The following is a 15486-nucleotide window of genomic DNA, read 5'->3' as shown; positions in this document are numbered from 1 at the left end:
TAGCATTTACGAACTTTGTCATTAAATTACGGTGGGTCTTTTCCGTTCTTAAATCACTTACTCAGCACGTACCTCTCCAGAGAGCGATTTACAAACAGTTTAATCTTTACTGTCTTTCCCCAACATTCATCAACACTGGAACTAAATGACTATTCGTTGTCTGAGTAGGATGCTAACAACTATTTACCTCCTCTTTACCTCCTCTTTACAGCAGACGTACTCTCCTAGCCTTCTTAGTGGATTTACTAGCTTTAATAAATATCATCGCTTTCATGACCCCATAATCACTATTCCATACTCTATACCAACAGTGTCGATAAGGTCAGGCTTGTCTGTAGCTGCAAGACCTAAAATATTTCTACTGCTTGTGGATTGTCGAGATAGCTTCTGAAGATAGTTTTCGGAAAAAGTGTTCAAAAAAACTTCACAAGACTGCCTTAAGCCGTGCTGCGGCTCGTTGGTGCTGTTTGTAGGTTTCCACCCTCTGTTGGAGGCCAGACGGTATCGTATAGTTGGCATGGTTGTGGCTGTTTGTCTTTTTCTCGTGTTGACTGGCGCCACTCGGTTTCGCAAGCGTTGCCTGTCCGCTAGTGGCGGCAGCGGCGTTTATCGCTATGTAGTAACTGTCGCCCTATCTTTGGGGCAACGTCGTTGTTTTGCCGGGTCGTGTGAGTGGCGAATTCTGTTATGGACTCAGGAGAACCCATGTTCGCACAGTGCGTCAACACGTCGGGACCACTGGCGGCGCGCATAGAATGCCGGATGGAAGGGCTGTGATCACGAGGGTGCACGACTTCGTCGTAAACCGGATCCAGCAAGCCTTAAGATGAGTGCATTTCAATCCAGGTAGACAAACCTCCACCATTGTGAGATCTTGCGAATCTCCAGTGACTTGGGTTCGTGTTGCTGCTCGTAGTGTCACCGAGGCGAAGAGCAGCGAGTGGAGTGCTTGGGGAAGGCGGATCTGATTAGCTTTCCTCGACTTCTTATTACTATTTACTGCGTTCAACTTCTTACACTTTATTAAGTTCAACCAGCGGTAATTTTTCTTGATTGGTGGCCGCTAACGCTCCAGTTACCTGCACTCGCGTTAGTGCTACCGTCCGATAAATCGTGTAGTTTTGACAGCTTTCTTGGTTGTATACCGGTTGGTGATTTCTCTACTCTGGTGGTAATGATTTCTTTCTCGTTTTGGGGAATCTAAACACAGTAATCTGGACGTAGTGCAGACCGCTGGTTCCGGCTTTGGCGTATTGTTCCATCGTTTCATTTGGTTTATCGGACGTCAGGTAGCCTCAGCAAGATTATCATTAGTCATTCGTTAACCTGACACTGGTCTGAGTGAATGCAACTCTTGGCTCCCTATCTCAACGCTCGCAAAAGTATTTGTTGCGGGACCTTCTATTAGGTCGATTCCTGGAGCACTGTCTGGATAAGTTGCTTGTTTTTTTAAATACCTTTTGCTATTGTATTTGCTGTTTTACAGCAGGTTTCGATTTTTTTAACATTATGGCCGTTCCTGGCGTGTAAGTCCTTCTGCCCAGATCACAGTGGCTTACTTTTAAAACATTATCTGTTTATCTGTATTTAATGGCGATTTGCTAAACTCACTGAAAACACTATTATTTCTACTGTTGTTTATTCCTTCATTAATAACGTGTGGTATTTTTTATTTATTGTTGAGTCTGGAATGACTGGTTTAAAAAAATTGTGTGTAATTGTAAAAAGCAACCTACAGTAACGGCCCCATCCACAATCGTAACCGAATCCTACCTTCCCTTGACACCCACCAGATCCCATGCCTGTCTGTACCACCTGCTATAAATCCAAAGATCTCACAGTCTACACTCGGCAGCTTGATGCTTCCAACTAATACTGCATTATCAGGATACTTTCCGGCTACTGACTGTAGACTTACTGCTAAGGATCATGGAATCGTTATGGCGAATCGGGTGGCCGGCAAACACATCTCATGATTAACGTGAGGAGGACACATAGCTGATAATCACTTCCTGATAACTTTACTGTTAGACTCAATTCTGACCTCGACAGTATTGATACTGAAGTCTGTACAGCAATTTCTTCGCCCTTGCTCATTTTACGCTACGTCAACAAGTTCGAATTAAAACATTAGTGAAACTTCCTGGCAGATTAAAACTGTGTGCCCGACCGAGACTCGAACTCGGGACCTTTGCCTTTCGCGGGCAAGTGCCCTACCATATCAGCGCACACTCCGCTGCAGAGTGAAAATCTCATTCTGGAAACATCCCCCGGGCTGTGGCTAAGCCATGTCTCCGCAATATCCTTTCTTTCAGGAGTGCTAGTTCTGCAAGTTTCGCAGGAGAGCTTCTGTAAAGTTTGGAAGGTAGGAGACGAGGTACTGGCAGAAGTAAAGCTGTGAGTACCGGACGTGAGTCGTGCTTCGGTAGCTCAGTTGGTAGAGCACTTGCCCGCGAAAGGCAAAGGTCCCGAGTTCGAGTCTCGGTCGGGCAGACAGTTTTAATCTGCCAGGAAGTTTGATATCAGCGCACACTCCGCTGCAGAGTGAAAATCTCATTCTGAAAACATTAGTGGTTTGGCAGTCAGGGGAGTACGATGGACTCATCCTGATGCTCTTCGAACCTCACACGGACGCTGCGAACTGTGTGACACGTTGAATAACACCGCTGGTAGAAGCCATGGTGCCAACGAAAAACAAACTGCATGTATGGGTTGACAAGGCCCCCAAGGATGATCCATTCATAATGATGAGATCATCCGGAGAAAACCACAGCAACATTCCCCGGACCTTAACGCTTCCTCCTTCGGCCTGGACCCTTCCGACGGTTGTTACAGGCTGCTTGTGGACATTTACGCCGTACCCCCAACGGCCGTCTGTATGATGGTGCACAAAACGTAATTCACCTGAAGAGGCTATTTGTTGCCACTAATGGACGGCCAATTGCGGTTTTGGCTTGCAAATTCCGTCATTCGTCGCCGGTGAACCAGTCGGCATGTGTACACGAAGCAGCCATCTGCTGTGGAGGCCCATACCCAACAACGTTCCTTGAATCGTCGTTGAGAAGACACAATTGGTTGCCCCGTGCCTCATCTGGGAGGTCAGTTGCTCAACAGTTGCATGTCTCCAGAATGAGATTTTCACTCTGCAGCGGAGTGTGCGCTGATATGAAACTTCCTGGCAGATTAAAACTGTCTGCCCGACCGAGACTCGAACTCGGGACCTTTGCCATTCGCGGGCAAGTGCTCTACCATCTGAGCTATCGAAGCACGACTCACGCCCGGTACTCACAGCTTTACTTCTGCCAGTATCTCGTCTCCTACCTTCCAAACTTTACAGAAGCTCTCCTGCGAACCTAGCAGAACTAGCACTCCTGAAAGAAAGGATATAGCGGAGACATGGCTTAGCCACAGCCTGGGGGGACGTTTCCAGAATGAGATTTTCACTCTGCAGCGAAGTGTGCGGCGATATGAAACTTCCTGGCAGTTTGGAAGGTAGGAGACGAGATACTGGCAGAAGTAAAGCTGTGAGTACCGGGCGTGAGTCGTGCTTCGGTAGCTCAGATGGTAGAGCACTTGCCCGCGAAAGGCAAATGTCCCGAGTTCGAGTCTCGGTCAGGCACACAGTTTTAATCTGCCAGGAAGTTTCAGTTGCATGTCTGTTCGGCTGTACACATCACCGCAGTCGTCGTCAAACTCTGTCACCTACGACCCGCCGTACATCATATTTGCGTTGGCGCCTCGTTTGGATAGCGCCATTTACCCACAAGGCTGCAATTTCACCATGACGACACGCGAGAAGATTAAAAACTTAGGGGTTTCTGAAATACATCGCTGCCCTAAAAGCTAATGATCTTGCCGTTTTTGACGTCAGATAATCACTCCGTTCCCACATAACGATAACGGCTGCCTCATTTTCAGAATACCCCCGCGATTCATTATGTACCCTCCACTGCTAGTGCTGCCAACTGCCGTCTGTGAGTGGTTATTGCATGTTGATGCCGAAAATAGGTTGTGGTAACATTAATGTGACTTGTCATATCTCACAGCAGTGGACCAAATTAACTGATCTTCTTTTATGCAGATGTGAGGAGAATGTGCTGAGCACATCTGACCAAACATTAGTCACGCGTAGGTTTCCAGGGGGCATCAGCTAGTAGATATAGATCCCAACATACAAACGCAACTCAAAACATTACCTCGTTGGACTCAGGAAGGTAAATATGACATAAGTCTGGTTTTTGTGTTAATCAAACCTTGATATTGTCAGTAAATGGAACTTGATAGGTGTCTCTTAAGGTAATATCTTTCCTTGAGCTATTAGATAAAAACAGCTGCTCATCAGTGTAAGAAAAGGGGCCGTGGTGTTTTCTAAAGCGTCCGGATATCTCCTAATATGCACACGTTAAGTAATCTAGAACTAATTCATAGAGCTGCAGGCTTGCTTTCTTTGTCTGATGAGCACTTGACTCGCTGAATCATCCGACCTTGAACACCACAGAAAATATCTGAGACTAATTGAAGCAAGGGGTGAAGCGTAGCATTTTATGGATCTCACCAGCAACGAGCAGCTTTAGCTGGATATGGCAACTTAAGGACTCACTTTCCCGACGAAATGAGACCATTAACAAAAAGGAAGTTGGAGATATAAGGGGTTAACGATTTTTCCTACTGGGCGACTATTTTTCTGTAAAAATTGCTTATCATATTCCATTCAGTTGATCAGTTAATGATGCACATTGTTGTGTAGGCTGAAATCCGTCCTTTCACATGTCAGATTTCATGTCCGTTTTGGCTTCATTTGCCAAAATCGGTGTGCATGAAAGCTGATTGTTTGTTTGACTGTTCCGTCACTTCTGCTAACATCTGTATTTGCTTTTGTGGACACAGGAGTAAAAGGTACAAGATGTAAGAAATTGCTCCAGATAAATTGGTCATAGTATTGCAGTAATAAAGCCAGAGAAGGAAGTGTACAGAATTATAAGAAATTTAAAATTCTGATATAAATTTAATATAGTTGTGCAACTTCAGGTGAAGTTTCTGGGTAAACTGGACGTATGAATTATAAAAAAAGTAAATTTAATTCAAAAGTATTTCAGAAGCTTGCATATTAAGAGTCTGTGACAAATTAACCAGCTCCCAACAAAACATGTGGAAAACTGTTCACTTACTGTACCAACGAGCAATACATAAGGTGTACATAATAGCGACACTGAACATTTATCTTCACACCTACATAAGTATTCTGCAAACCACTATAAAGTTCATGTTCTTTGTATACTGAAACGGCGAATTTTTAACACAATGGGGAACACTAATATTGATTGCAAAGTTAAAATAAAATTAAGTAATTTTATTTTGGAGAAATTTGAATATTCGTATATTCGTCTGTAGTTTGATTCTGATTGTACGGAAACAATTTTTTGCATTCAGTTAATTGTCTGTATGTAGCGACTTTGCATTTCACACTAGAACGACGGAAGAAGTCGTAACAATCCTTTTTTTCTTCAACGTCAAATCGAACTATTTTTAATTCGTTTATGAAACAATACGTCTTTTCCTACATTTTCTTCTTATTTACTGTGACGTTGCAGAATGATGACGTTACAGAATTAATAAATATTTGTATTTGACATTTTGTTCGATGTACCCAGAATTGTGGAAAGAGTGAATCTGCCAATTAGTCTTCTGAATATATGAAGATAATCCAACAACGAAGCGGCAACAGTCCGCAGTCATGCAGAGTTGTTGCTGGTTATTGTTGCATCTTGGCACTTGCGCAATTCAAACTGCCACATTTTGTATCGGGTCATTTAGATAATGTTCTTTGCCCATGAGAAACGTTTTCCAACAGGTACCGTCAGCGCGCACTTCCTAATGAAGCACTGTTACGTCTCTTAGAAAATTTCGAGGCTGAATCGGAAGTAGACTTCAATGATGGATATGAGGATTTTGTACCAGAGACAAGTAATAATGAATGAAGAGAGATTCGTGGAAGATGCTGATCTACGCCAGTCCTCGCCTCATCCATAACAGCAGACCCAGTAGTCAGTGTCTGTACAATGATGGTCGCTAGGGATGGAATCGAGTGACAGATTGACAATTTTTCATATTCTAGAAGGAGGTCAGCAGTGAACGTGCTAAAGGAGAGATGCGAACGAGAAAAAAAACCAAACCTATAGTGTTCGGATACAGCATTAGGAGTGTCCCGCTTGACACAGTGAAGTCATTCAAACATCGCAGCGTAACATTGCGAAGCGATATGAAATGGAACGCGCAGGCGAGGATTGTAGTGAAGAGGCAAACGGTCGACTTCGGTTTATTGGGAGAACTGTAGGAATGTGTGGTTCATCTATAAAGGAGGCCGCATGTAGGATGCTAGTGCGACATATTCTTGAGTAATGCTGAAATGTTTGGGATCCATACCATTTCGGTTTAAACAAAAGCGTTGAAGCGATTCAGAGGCGGGCTGCTAGAATTGTTACTGGTAGGTTCGAACAACACGCAGGAGTTACGGAGATGCTTTGGAAACTCAAATGGAAATCGCTGGAGGGAAGGCGACCGTCTTTGCGAGGAACTCTATTGAGAAAACTTAGAGAACCGGCATTTGAAACTGAGCGCAGAATGATTCTATTGCCTCTACCACGCATTGCGCTTAAGGTCCAGGTAGATCAAATATGAGAAACTTGGGACCGTACGGAGGCATAATCCGAATCGTTTTTCCCTCGTTCTATCAGAGAGAGGAACAGATAAGAAAATTACCACTAGTGGTTCTGGGTATCCTTCGCCACGTACCGTACGGTTGCTTGCGAAGTATCACTGTAGATGTACCGCAGAGAGGAGGTCCCTCTACTTGCATTTCTCAACGAGTAGACGATACTGGCATCAGTTAATTTTCGCCTTTAGCGTTCCTCATAAAGAAATACAGAGAATCAAATTCTTGATACGTGCTTAAACATAATGATGGGATCGTGTCACTTGAGGAACTGCCCGGGGTTTTATACAATGAAGAGCCAAAGAAACAGGTATAGTCATGCGTATTCAAATACAGAGACATGTACACAAGTAGAATACGGCGTTGCGGTTGGCAACGTCTGCACAAAACAACAAATGTCTGGAGCAGTTGCAAGATCGGTTACTGCTGCTACATTGGCAGGTTATTAAGATTTGAGTGAGTTTGAACGTTGAGTTCTGGTCGGCACACTAGCGATGGTACACAGCATTTCTGAGGTAGCGATGAAGTGGGGACCTTCCCGTACGACCATTTCAGGAGTGTATAGTGAATATCAGGAATCCAGTAAAACATCAAATCTCAGACATCGCTGCGGGCGGAAAAAGTGTAAGTAGGCTGTTTATGTTTTCTTTATGTAAGTAGGCTGTTTAGGTTCTTATATTGGTAACGCCGCCGCCACGTAGCGCTCTCTGTATGAAAATCACCAAAAGTTAGACACCACACTTGAACAAACACGTGAAGATTTAACTACTGAGTTACATAAAATCGAATCGAAATGTCAAAAGGTCTGTAATGACGTAAAAACACAAATTTGTGAGCATTTCCAACCTATTTTTTCGCGTCATGAGAATGCATTACAGAATCACGAAGCAGCCATAAAAGAACTGCAGACTACTGTTCATGAAAATCATGAGACCTTGCAAGCTAAAATGGACTCAGTTGCATCTACCGATTCGGTTACGCAACTTGCAAAAACTCAGGAAAACTTACAGGACACAGTAGAAAGACACATGGGGGAAATTAGTTCATTACCAGAGAAAGTAGTTGAACTTTCGGATCAGCTAAATAATTTATCTACGAAGGTGAATGATAATCTGAATGACAGAAAACCAGTAGTCTTTAATGACACAGAAGAGTGCGAACAAATTAGGAAATTCAAACAAAATCAGAATCAAATTAATACGCAACATCAAAGAGAAATCCGGGAAGTACAATATCAGCTGACACAGGTAATACAAGAATTACGTATTTCAGAGGACACTCGCGCTCCAACATGGGAAGAGGAACTTAGAAATACGCAAAAGCCACAAAATAATAACACAGGGCATTTCGGTAATTGGCAAGATACACCGAATTTTGAGATGGAACCGCCGACACGACGTAACAATGACCGATATGCTACTCGCCGACATGATGATTTTGACTATAAGCTGTTCATTACTACACGTAAATTCAAAACGTTTAAGAATTCTGCCAACGACATTCATCCACAAGCGTGGCTCCATCAATTCTCTCATTGTTTCCCTCCCAACTGGTCATTGGAGCACAGGTTAGAATTTATGTGTGGCTACTTAGAGAATGAACCAGGTGTAAGAATGCGATCGGTCATTCACGATTGTCACAGTGAAGGAGATTTTTATCATGCCTTCCTCTCAGCATATTGGTCTCAAGCTACACAAGACCGAGTAAAACATAGCATCATAATGATGAAACACTTCGAACAATCTGAATTTTCCAGTCTTGTGAAATATTTTGAAGACATGTTGCACAAGAATCAATACTTGTCAAACCCATACAGCCCCTCAGAACTCATCCGCATTTGATAAATCAAACTGCCTGAACATTTACGACATATTATTTTAGCAGGACGTTGCAAAGACGACATTGAAGCTTTTCAGCGACTGTTACAAGAATTAGAAATTGACACAGACAGTCGCCGGATGGGAAAACAGGAAAACAAAGATTTACTGTAGCTTGCTTTGCGATTTTCCATTTTTTTTGCATTGCTGTTTGTGTTAATTTGTTATGTGATGCCGCATTGCCTCGTCCCTTAGTTTAGCATCTGAGCTCAGTAGATTTAAGTTAGCTTAAGAGGGGTAGACTATATAAGAAACTGACTATGTAGAATAGGTAAAGAATGCATTGCGAAGTTATATGAAAAATATTTGGGCCAAAATGAGTATTGTACAATGAGAAATAATTATTTTGAAAGAAATATGAATAGAATACAGGAAGAAGGTATAGATAGGATTTTTTGGGAATAATAATGAATGAAGGGAGATCTCCGAGAAGCAAAGAAAGTTTTGTTTGCAAAATACTGCAATGAAACAAACCCTGTCCTTTCCTTTTGTGTTATCCCACTATGTGTTTGGGTACCCTTGTGTATTTGTGTTTTTCCTGTCTTTATGTGTTTAGATGATGAGAGCTATGTTGTAGAATTTTTCTAATACTCTATTATTTACTTTGTAAAGATGCTTAGACATTATTTATTCTGTTTTGTTTTAATGCTCATGTGTAAAGTTGATGTTTCAAAAGTTATTCTGATCTTTTATGTATTTACTTATGTCATAATTCCTGTAACACTGATGTATATGTTTATTTCTATTGTTTTGTAGAGCCTATATTACTACAAATTTTATCTGTATTGTTATGTTTTTAATGATGTATTTTGTACCTTTGTGATTGTATTCTTATGTTATAATATTGTAATTGACACCAGTTAATCAAATTAAGTAACTTGTACGTTACATTTCACTGCACACGTTTCTGTTGGTCATAGTATATGGACAATATGTGAGAAGTAGGGACTGTTAGTGTTTGCACGTGTGTTGATAATTCAGCAAGGGACTGGATAACAGCATTGCTGGTTCAAAGGACAATTCCAAAAACTACGTGAGTGCACAAGTGGTGGTTTATGGACTTGCTATCTTCTCTGCAAGACCCTTCGATGGTGATTGTGCACCTGCACAGTCGCAATAGATGGCTGCTGGCCATCTCTACAAGGACTACAATGGGTCTGCACCTTTGCTGACTCACCAATACCACAATATCTACAAGGACTACAGTGGGTCTGCACCTTCGATGGCCCACCAATATAATTATTTATACAAGGACTGCAGTGGGTCTGCACCTCTGGTGGCCTACCAATACCATACTCTCTACCAGGACTACAGTGGGTCTGCTCTGTGACGACCTACCTAACAATCTTCTTCAAAACGTCGAATGACTCTGCTGTGGGTTTGCTTTGTTGTGGCCCATTACCTGTCAGCGTGTCAAGAGTCAGCACTGTCTTTCCATTGGAAGGACACCAGTACTTCTTCAAGACTGCATGGAAATCCACTACTTCTGTGTGCAATTTCTTTTACTAATGAGACTTTGTGAGAAACAAAAACTGTAATTACTATTATGATGAATGATCAGGACTATCTTTATGGACTGTGAGAAAATTTTAGCTTTTGACCAACATTGTATCAATAAGTGTGTGCATTTTATATCTTTGTTACTGTAATTGTGAAAAAAATTTTTCAAATCTGTATTGGCCAGTGCCCAACACCATTTGAAAAAATTTTTTGTGGGGAGCATGGGGGCTATGTAAGTAGGCTGTTTATGTTTTCTTTATGTAAGTAGGCTGTTTAGGTTCTTATATTGGTAACGCCGCCGCCACGTAGCGCTCTCTGTATGAAAATCACTGGCTGTGCTGTGTGCAGTCTGTGGCTAGTTTGCATTGTTGTCTGCCATTGTAGAGCGGCAGCTGGATGTGAACAGCGCGTAGCGTTGCGCAGTTGGAGGTGAGCCGCCAGCAGTGGTGGATGTGGGGAGAGAGATGGCGGAGTTTTGATAATTTGTAATACTGGATGTAATTATGAATATTAAGGTAAATACATTGTTTGTTCTCTATTAATATCTTTCATTTGCTAACTATCCCTATCAGTAGTTAGTGCCTTCAGTAGTTTGAATCTTTTATTTAGCTGGCAGTAGTGGCGCTCGCTGTATTGCAGTAGTTCGAGTAACGAAGATTTTTGTGAGGTAAGTGATTTCTGAAAGGTATAGTTTAATGTTACTCAGGGCCATTCTTTTGCAGGGATTTTTGATAGTCAGATTGCGTTGCGCTAAAATTAGTGTGTGTCAGGTTAAGCACAATCGTGTATAATTTTTCTAAGGGGACGTTTCAAAAGAACCTGGAAGAGCGGGGCCAACGACTACTAAAGACAAACGTTCAACGCGACAAAAGTGCAACCCTTCCGCACATTGCTGCAGATTTCAGTGCTGGATCATCAACAGATGTCAGCGTGCGAACCATTAAACTAAACATCATCGATATGGACTTCGGAACTAAAGGCCCACTCCTGTACCCTCAATGATTGCACGACACATGTCTTGGCGTTTCGCCTGGAGCCGTTATCACCGAGATTGGACTATTGACGACTTCAATCATGTTGCCTGGTCGGACGGGTATGGAGACAACCTCATGAATCCGTGGACCTTGCATGTCAGCAAGGAACTGTTGAAGATGGTGGAGGCTCTATAATGGCGATGGGCATGTGCAGTTTGGGGTGACATATGACCCCTGATACGTCTAGATCGACTCCGACAAGTAGCACGTCGGTAAGAATCCTGTCTGGTCACCTGTATCCATTCATGTCCATTGCGCATTCCGACGGACTTGGGAAATTCCAACAGGACAGTGCGACGCACCACACGCCCAGAATTGCTACAGAGTGGCTGCAGGAACACTCTTCTGATTTAAACACTTACGCTGGCCACCAAACTCCCCAGACATGAACATTATTGAGCATATCTGGGATGTCTTGCAACGTGATGTTCAGAGGAGATCTCCACTCCCTCGTACTCTTTCTGGACAGCCCTGCAGGATTCATGGTGTCAGTTCCCTCTAGCACAACTTCAGACATTGGTGGCGAGTCCATGTCACAAGGTTTTACGGCACTTCTTTGTGCTCCCGGGGGCACCTACACGATATTATTCAGGTCTACCAGTTTCTTTGGCTCATCAGTGTGTATGTGCAAAACGTATGTTTGTGAATGATTATTGGTCACGTTCTTGGGAACAGACTTTCATCGTGGACATTATGCAAAGGGACAGATTTCAAAAGATTCTCAAGTTACACCTTTTAGATGAAAAATCAACCCGAGCTAGAAGCCCACCAGCTAACAAATTTGCCCTTGTATCTAAAATTAGGGGAAAGTTTTTTGAGATAGTATTCGTGTCTACCGCCGAGGAAAAAAATATAGCCGTAGCCCAGCAGCTACACCAACGAAAACTAGATGCCAGTTCTTTTAATCGATGCCCAACAAACCAGATAAATATGGTCTCAAACGATCGGTTGCTGCCGATGTAGCGACTAATGTAATAAAAAGTATGTAATGTACATTCGTAACACTTTCCCATACCGCAAAAAAGAAGACACCTATAGAGAGAAGAAATCACTCGGAAATACGTCGCTCTGTTCCTCATGAAGCCATTCCTTTATGAAGGAAGAAACGAACGAATAACTTCTTCACGTCTCTTCAACTTGCTAAGAATCACAAAACAAAGAAAACTTAATTAGTTGCTACAATGAGCAAACTCCGTCGTTAAATCCCTAATATAAAAGAGTCCCGTGCTTGATTACACTATACCACCATCTCATGACAGATTGGTAATAGTACAAATAACACAACGACTGTATACCACAGAAAGAAGTAAGAAGTGCCATTCTTCTTATTATGCTGTTTTTTTTCTTCATCTCAGAGTAGCACCTGCAACCTACGTCATCAATTATTTGCTGGAGTATTCCAATCTCTGTCTTCCTCTACAGTTTTTGCCCTCTACAGCTTCCTCTAGTGCCATAGAAGTAATTTCCTGATGTCTTAACAGATATCCTATCATCCTGTCTCTTCTCCTTATCAGTGTTTCCACATATTTCTTTCAGATTCTGGGCAGAACCTCCTCATTCCTTACCTTATAAGTCCACCTAATTTTCAACATTAATCTCTTTCACCACATCTCAAATGCTTCAAATGCTTCGGTTCTCTTCTGTTCCCATTATCCTACAGTCCACGTTTCGCTGTACTCCAGACGCACAATTACAGAAAATTCTTCCTCAAATTAAGGCCTATGTTTGACACTACTAGACTTCTCTTGGCAGGAATGCCCTTTTTGCCATCGTTAGTCTGCTTTTGATGTCCTCCGGGGTCCATCCGTTATTGGTTATTTTACTGCCAAGGTAGCAAAATTCCTTAACATCATCTACTTTGTGATCATGAATCCTGATGAAGTTTCTCGATGTTCTCGTTTCTGCTACTCCTCATTACTTTTCTATTTCTTCAGTTTACTCTCAGTCCACATTCTGTACTCATTATATTGTTCATTCCATTGATCAAATCATTTAATTCCTCTTCAATTTCATCAGCATTGCCGGCCGCGGTGGTCTAGCGGTTCTGGCGCTGCAGTCCGGAACCGCGGGACTGCTACGGTCGCAGGTTCGAATCCTGCCTCGGGCATGGGTGTGTGTGATGTCCTTAGGTTAGTTAGGTTTAAGTAGTTCTAAGTTCTAGGGGACTTATGACCTAAGATGTTGAGTCCCATAGTGCTCAGAGCCATTTGGACCATTTTTCATCAGCATTAATCAGCATTTCATTCTTCTTCATTTTCACTAAGAATAGCAATGTCATCAGCGAATCGTATCACTGATACCCTTTCACCTTCAATTTTGGTCCAATTCCTGATCCTTTCTTTTATTTCCAGCATTGTTTCTTCGATTTACAAACTGAACAAAAAAATGGTTCAAATGGCTCTGAGCACTATGGGACTTAACTACTGAGGTCATCAGTCCCCTAGAACTTAGAACTACTTAAACCTAAGCAACCTAAGGACATCACACACATCCATGCCCGAGGCAGGATTCGAACCTGCGACCGTAGCGGTCACGCGGTTCCAAACTGAAGCGCTTAGAACCGCACGGCCACAACGGCCGGCCAAACTGAACAATAGGGGCGAAAGACTACATCCCTGTCTTACACTATTTTTAATCCGAACACTTTGTTCTTGGTCGCACACTCTTATTATTTCCCCTTTGGCTCTGGTACATATTGTACATTATCCGACTCTCCCTATAGCTTACTCCTATTTCTCTCAGAATTTCGCACGTCTTGCATCATTTTACATTGTCGAGCGCTTTTTCCAGATCGACAAATCCTATGAACGTGTCTTGATTTTTCTTTAGTCTTGATTCCGTTATCCACCGCAACGTCAGAATTGCCTCTAATCATGCCTTTGCCTTTACTAAAGGCCAAGTGGTCATCATATAGCACATCCTAAATTTTGTTTTCCATTCTTATATTTATTATTCTTGTTAGCAACTTGGATGCGTGAGATGTTAAGCTGACTGCGATAATTCTTGCACTTGACAGCTCTTGAAGTCTTCGGAATTGTTTGGATGACATTTTTTCCAATGTCAGATGGTATGTCGCCAGAGTCATACACTCTACACACCAATGTGAAAAGTCGTTTTGTTGCCACTTCCCCCAATGACTTTAGAAATTCTGATAGGATGTTATCTATCCCTTCTGCCTTATTTGTTCTTAAATCCTCAAAAGCCCTTTTAAATTCTAATACTGGATACCTCATCTCTTCTAAATTGACTCCTGTTTCCTCTTCTATCACATCAGACAAATCTTCCCCTCATAGAGGCTTTCATGTACTCTTTCAGCCTATTCGCTCTGTCCACTGCATTTAGGAGTGGAATTCCCGTTGCACTGTTAATGTTACCACCCTTGCTTTTAATGTCACCAAAGGTTGTTTTGACTTCCCTGTATGCTGAGCCTGTCCTTCAGACAATAATTTATTTTTCGACTTCTTCACATTCTTCGTGCAGCCATTTCGTCTTAGCTTCCCTGCTCTTCCTACTTACTTAATTCCTCAGCGACTTGTATTTCTGTATTCCTGAGTTTCCCAGAACATTTTTGTACTTCCGCCTTTCATCGATCAACTGAAGCATTTCTTCTGTTACCCATGGCTTCTTAGAGATTACTGTAGTACAAATAAGTAAACATAGAAACGAAAACCTGAGCTCAAAACATTCTGCGATGCAAATATGAGGTGGATTTGGTTGCTAAATAACTCGAAAATATACTACAAAGGTTGCATGTAGAGAATGACCGCTACATTTCCTCTGCGCAGTCTCGGGCTGTTGTTGTTGTTGTTGTGGTCTTCAGTCCTGAGACTGGTTTGATGCAGCTCTCCATGCTACTCTATCCTGTGCAAGCTTCTTCATCTCCCAGTATCTACTGCAACCTACATCCTTCTGAATCTGCTTAGTGTATTCATCTCTTGGTCTCCCTCTACGATTTTTACCCTACACACTGCCCTCCAATGCTAAATTTGTGATCCCTTGATGCCTCAAAACATGTCCTACCAACCGATCACCTCTTCTAGTCAAGTTGTGCCACAAACTTCTCTTCTCCCCAATCCTATTCAATACCTCCTCATTAGTTACGTGATCTACCCACCTTATCTTCAGCATTCTTCTGTAGCACCACATTTCGAAAGCTTCTATTCTCTTCTTGTCCAAGCTAGTTATCGTCCATGTTTCACTTCCATACATGGCTACACTCCATACAAATACTTTCAGAAACGACTTCCTGACACTTAAATCTATACTCGATGTTAACAAATTCCTCTTCTTGAGAAACGCTTTCCTTGCCATTGCCAGTCTACATTTTATATCCTCTCTACTTCGACCATCATCGGTTATTTTA

General features: G+C 42.3%; 1 non-coding gene across 1 annotated transcript; it reads left to right on the top strand.

Annotated features, from left to right (window-relative positions):
* The first annotated feature begins 2418 nt into the window (after positions 1 to 2418).
* Positions 2419 to 2493, top strand: Trnas-cga (transfer RNA serine (anticodon CGA)). Its single transcript has one exon. It is a non-coding gene; the product is annotated as a tRNA-Ser (tRNA).
* The last annotated feature ends 12993 nt before the right edge of the window (positions 2494 to 15486 follow it).

Source organism: Schistocerca cancellata, chromosome 3 (assembly GCF_023864275.1).
Source record: "Schistocerca cancellata isolate TAMUIC-IGC-003103 chromosome 3, iqSchCanc2.1, whole genome shotgun sequence".
In the NCBI taxonomy this organism is placed as follows: domain Eukaryota; kingdom Metazoa; phylum Arthropoda; class Insecta; order Orthoptera; family Acrididae; genus Schistocerca; species Schistocerca cancellata.
The sequence above is the reverse complement of the archived record's forward strand: the minus strand, read 5'-3'. Positions and strand labels throughout refer to the sequence as shown.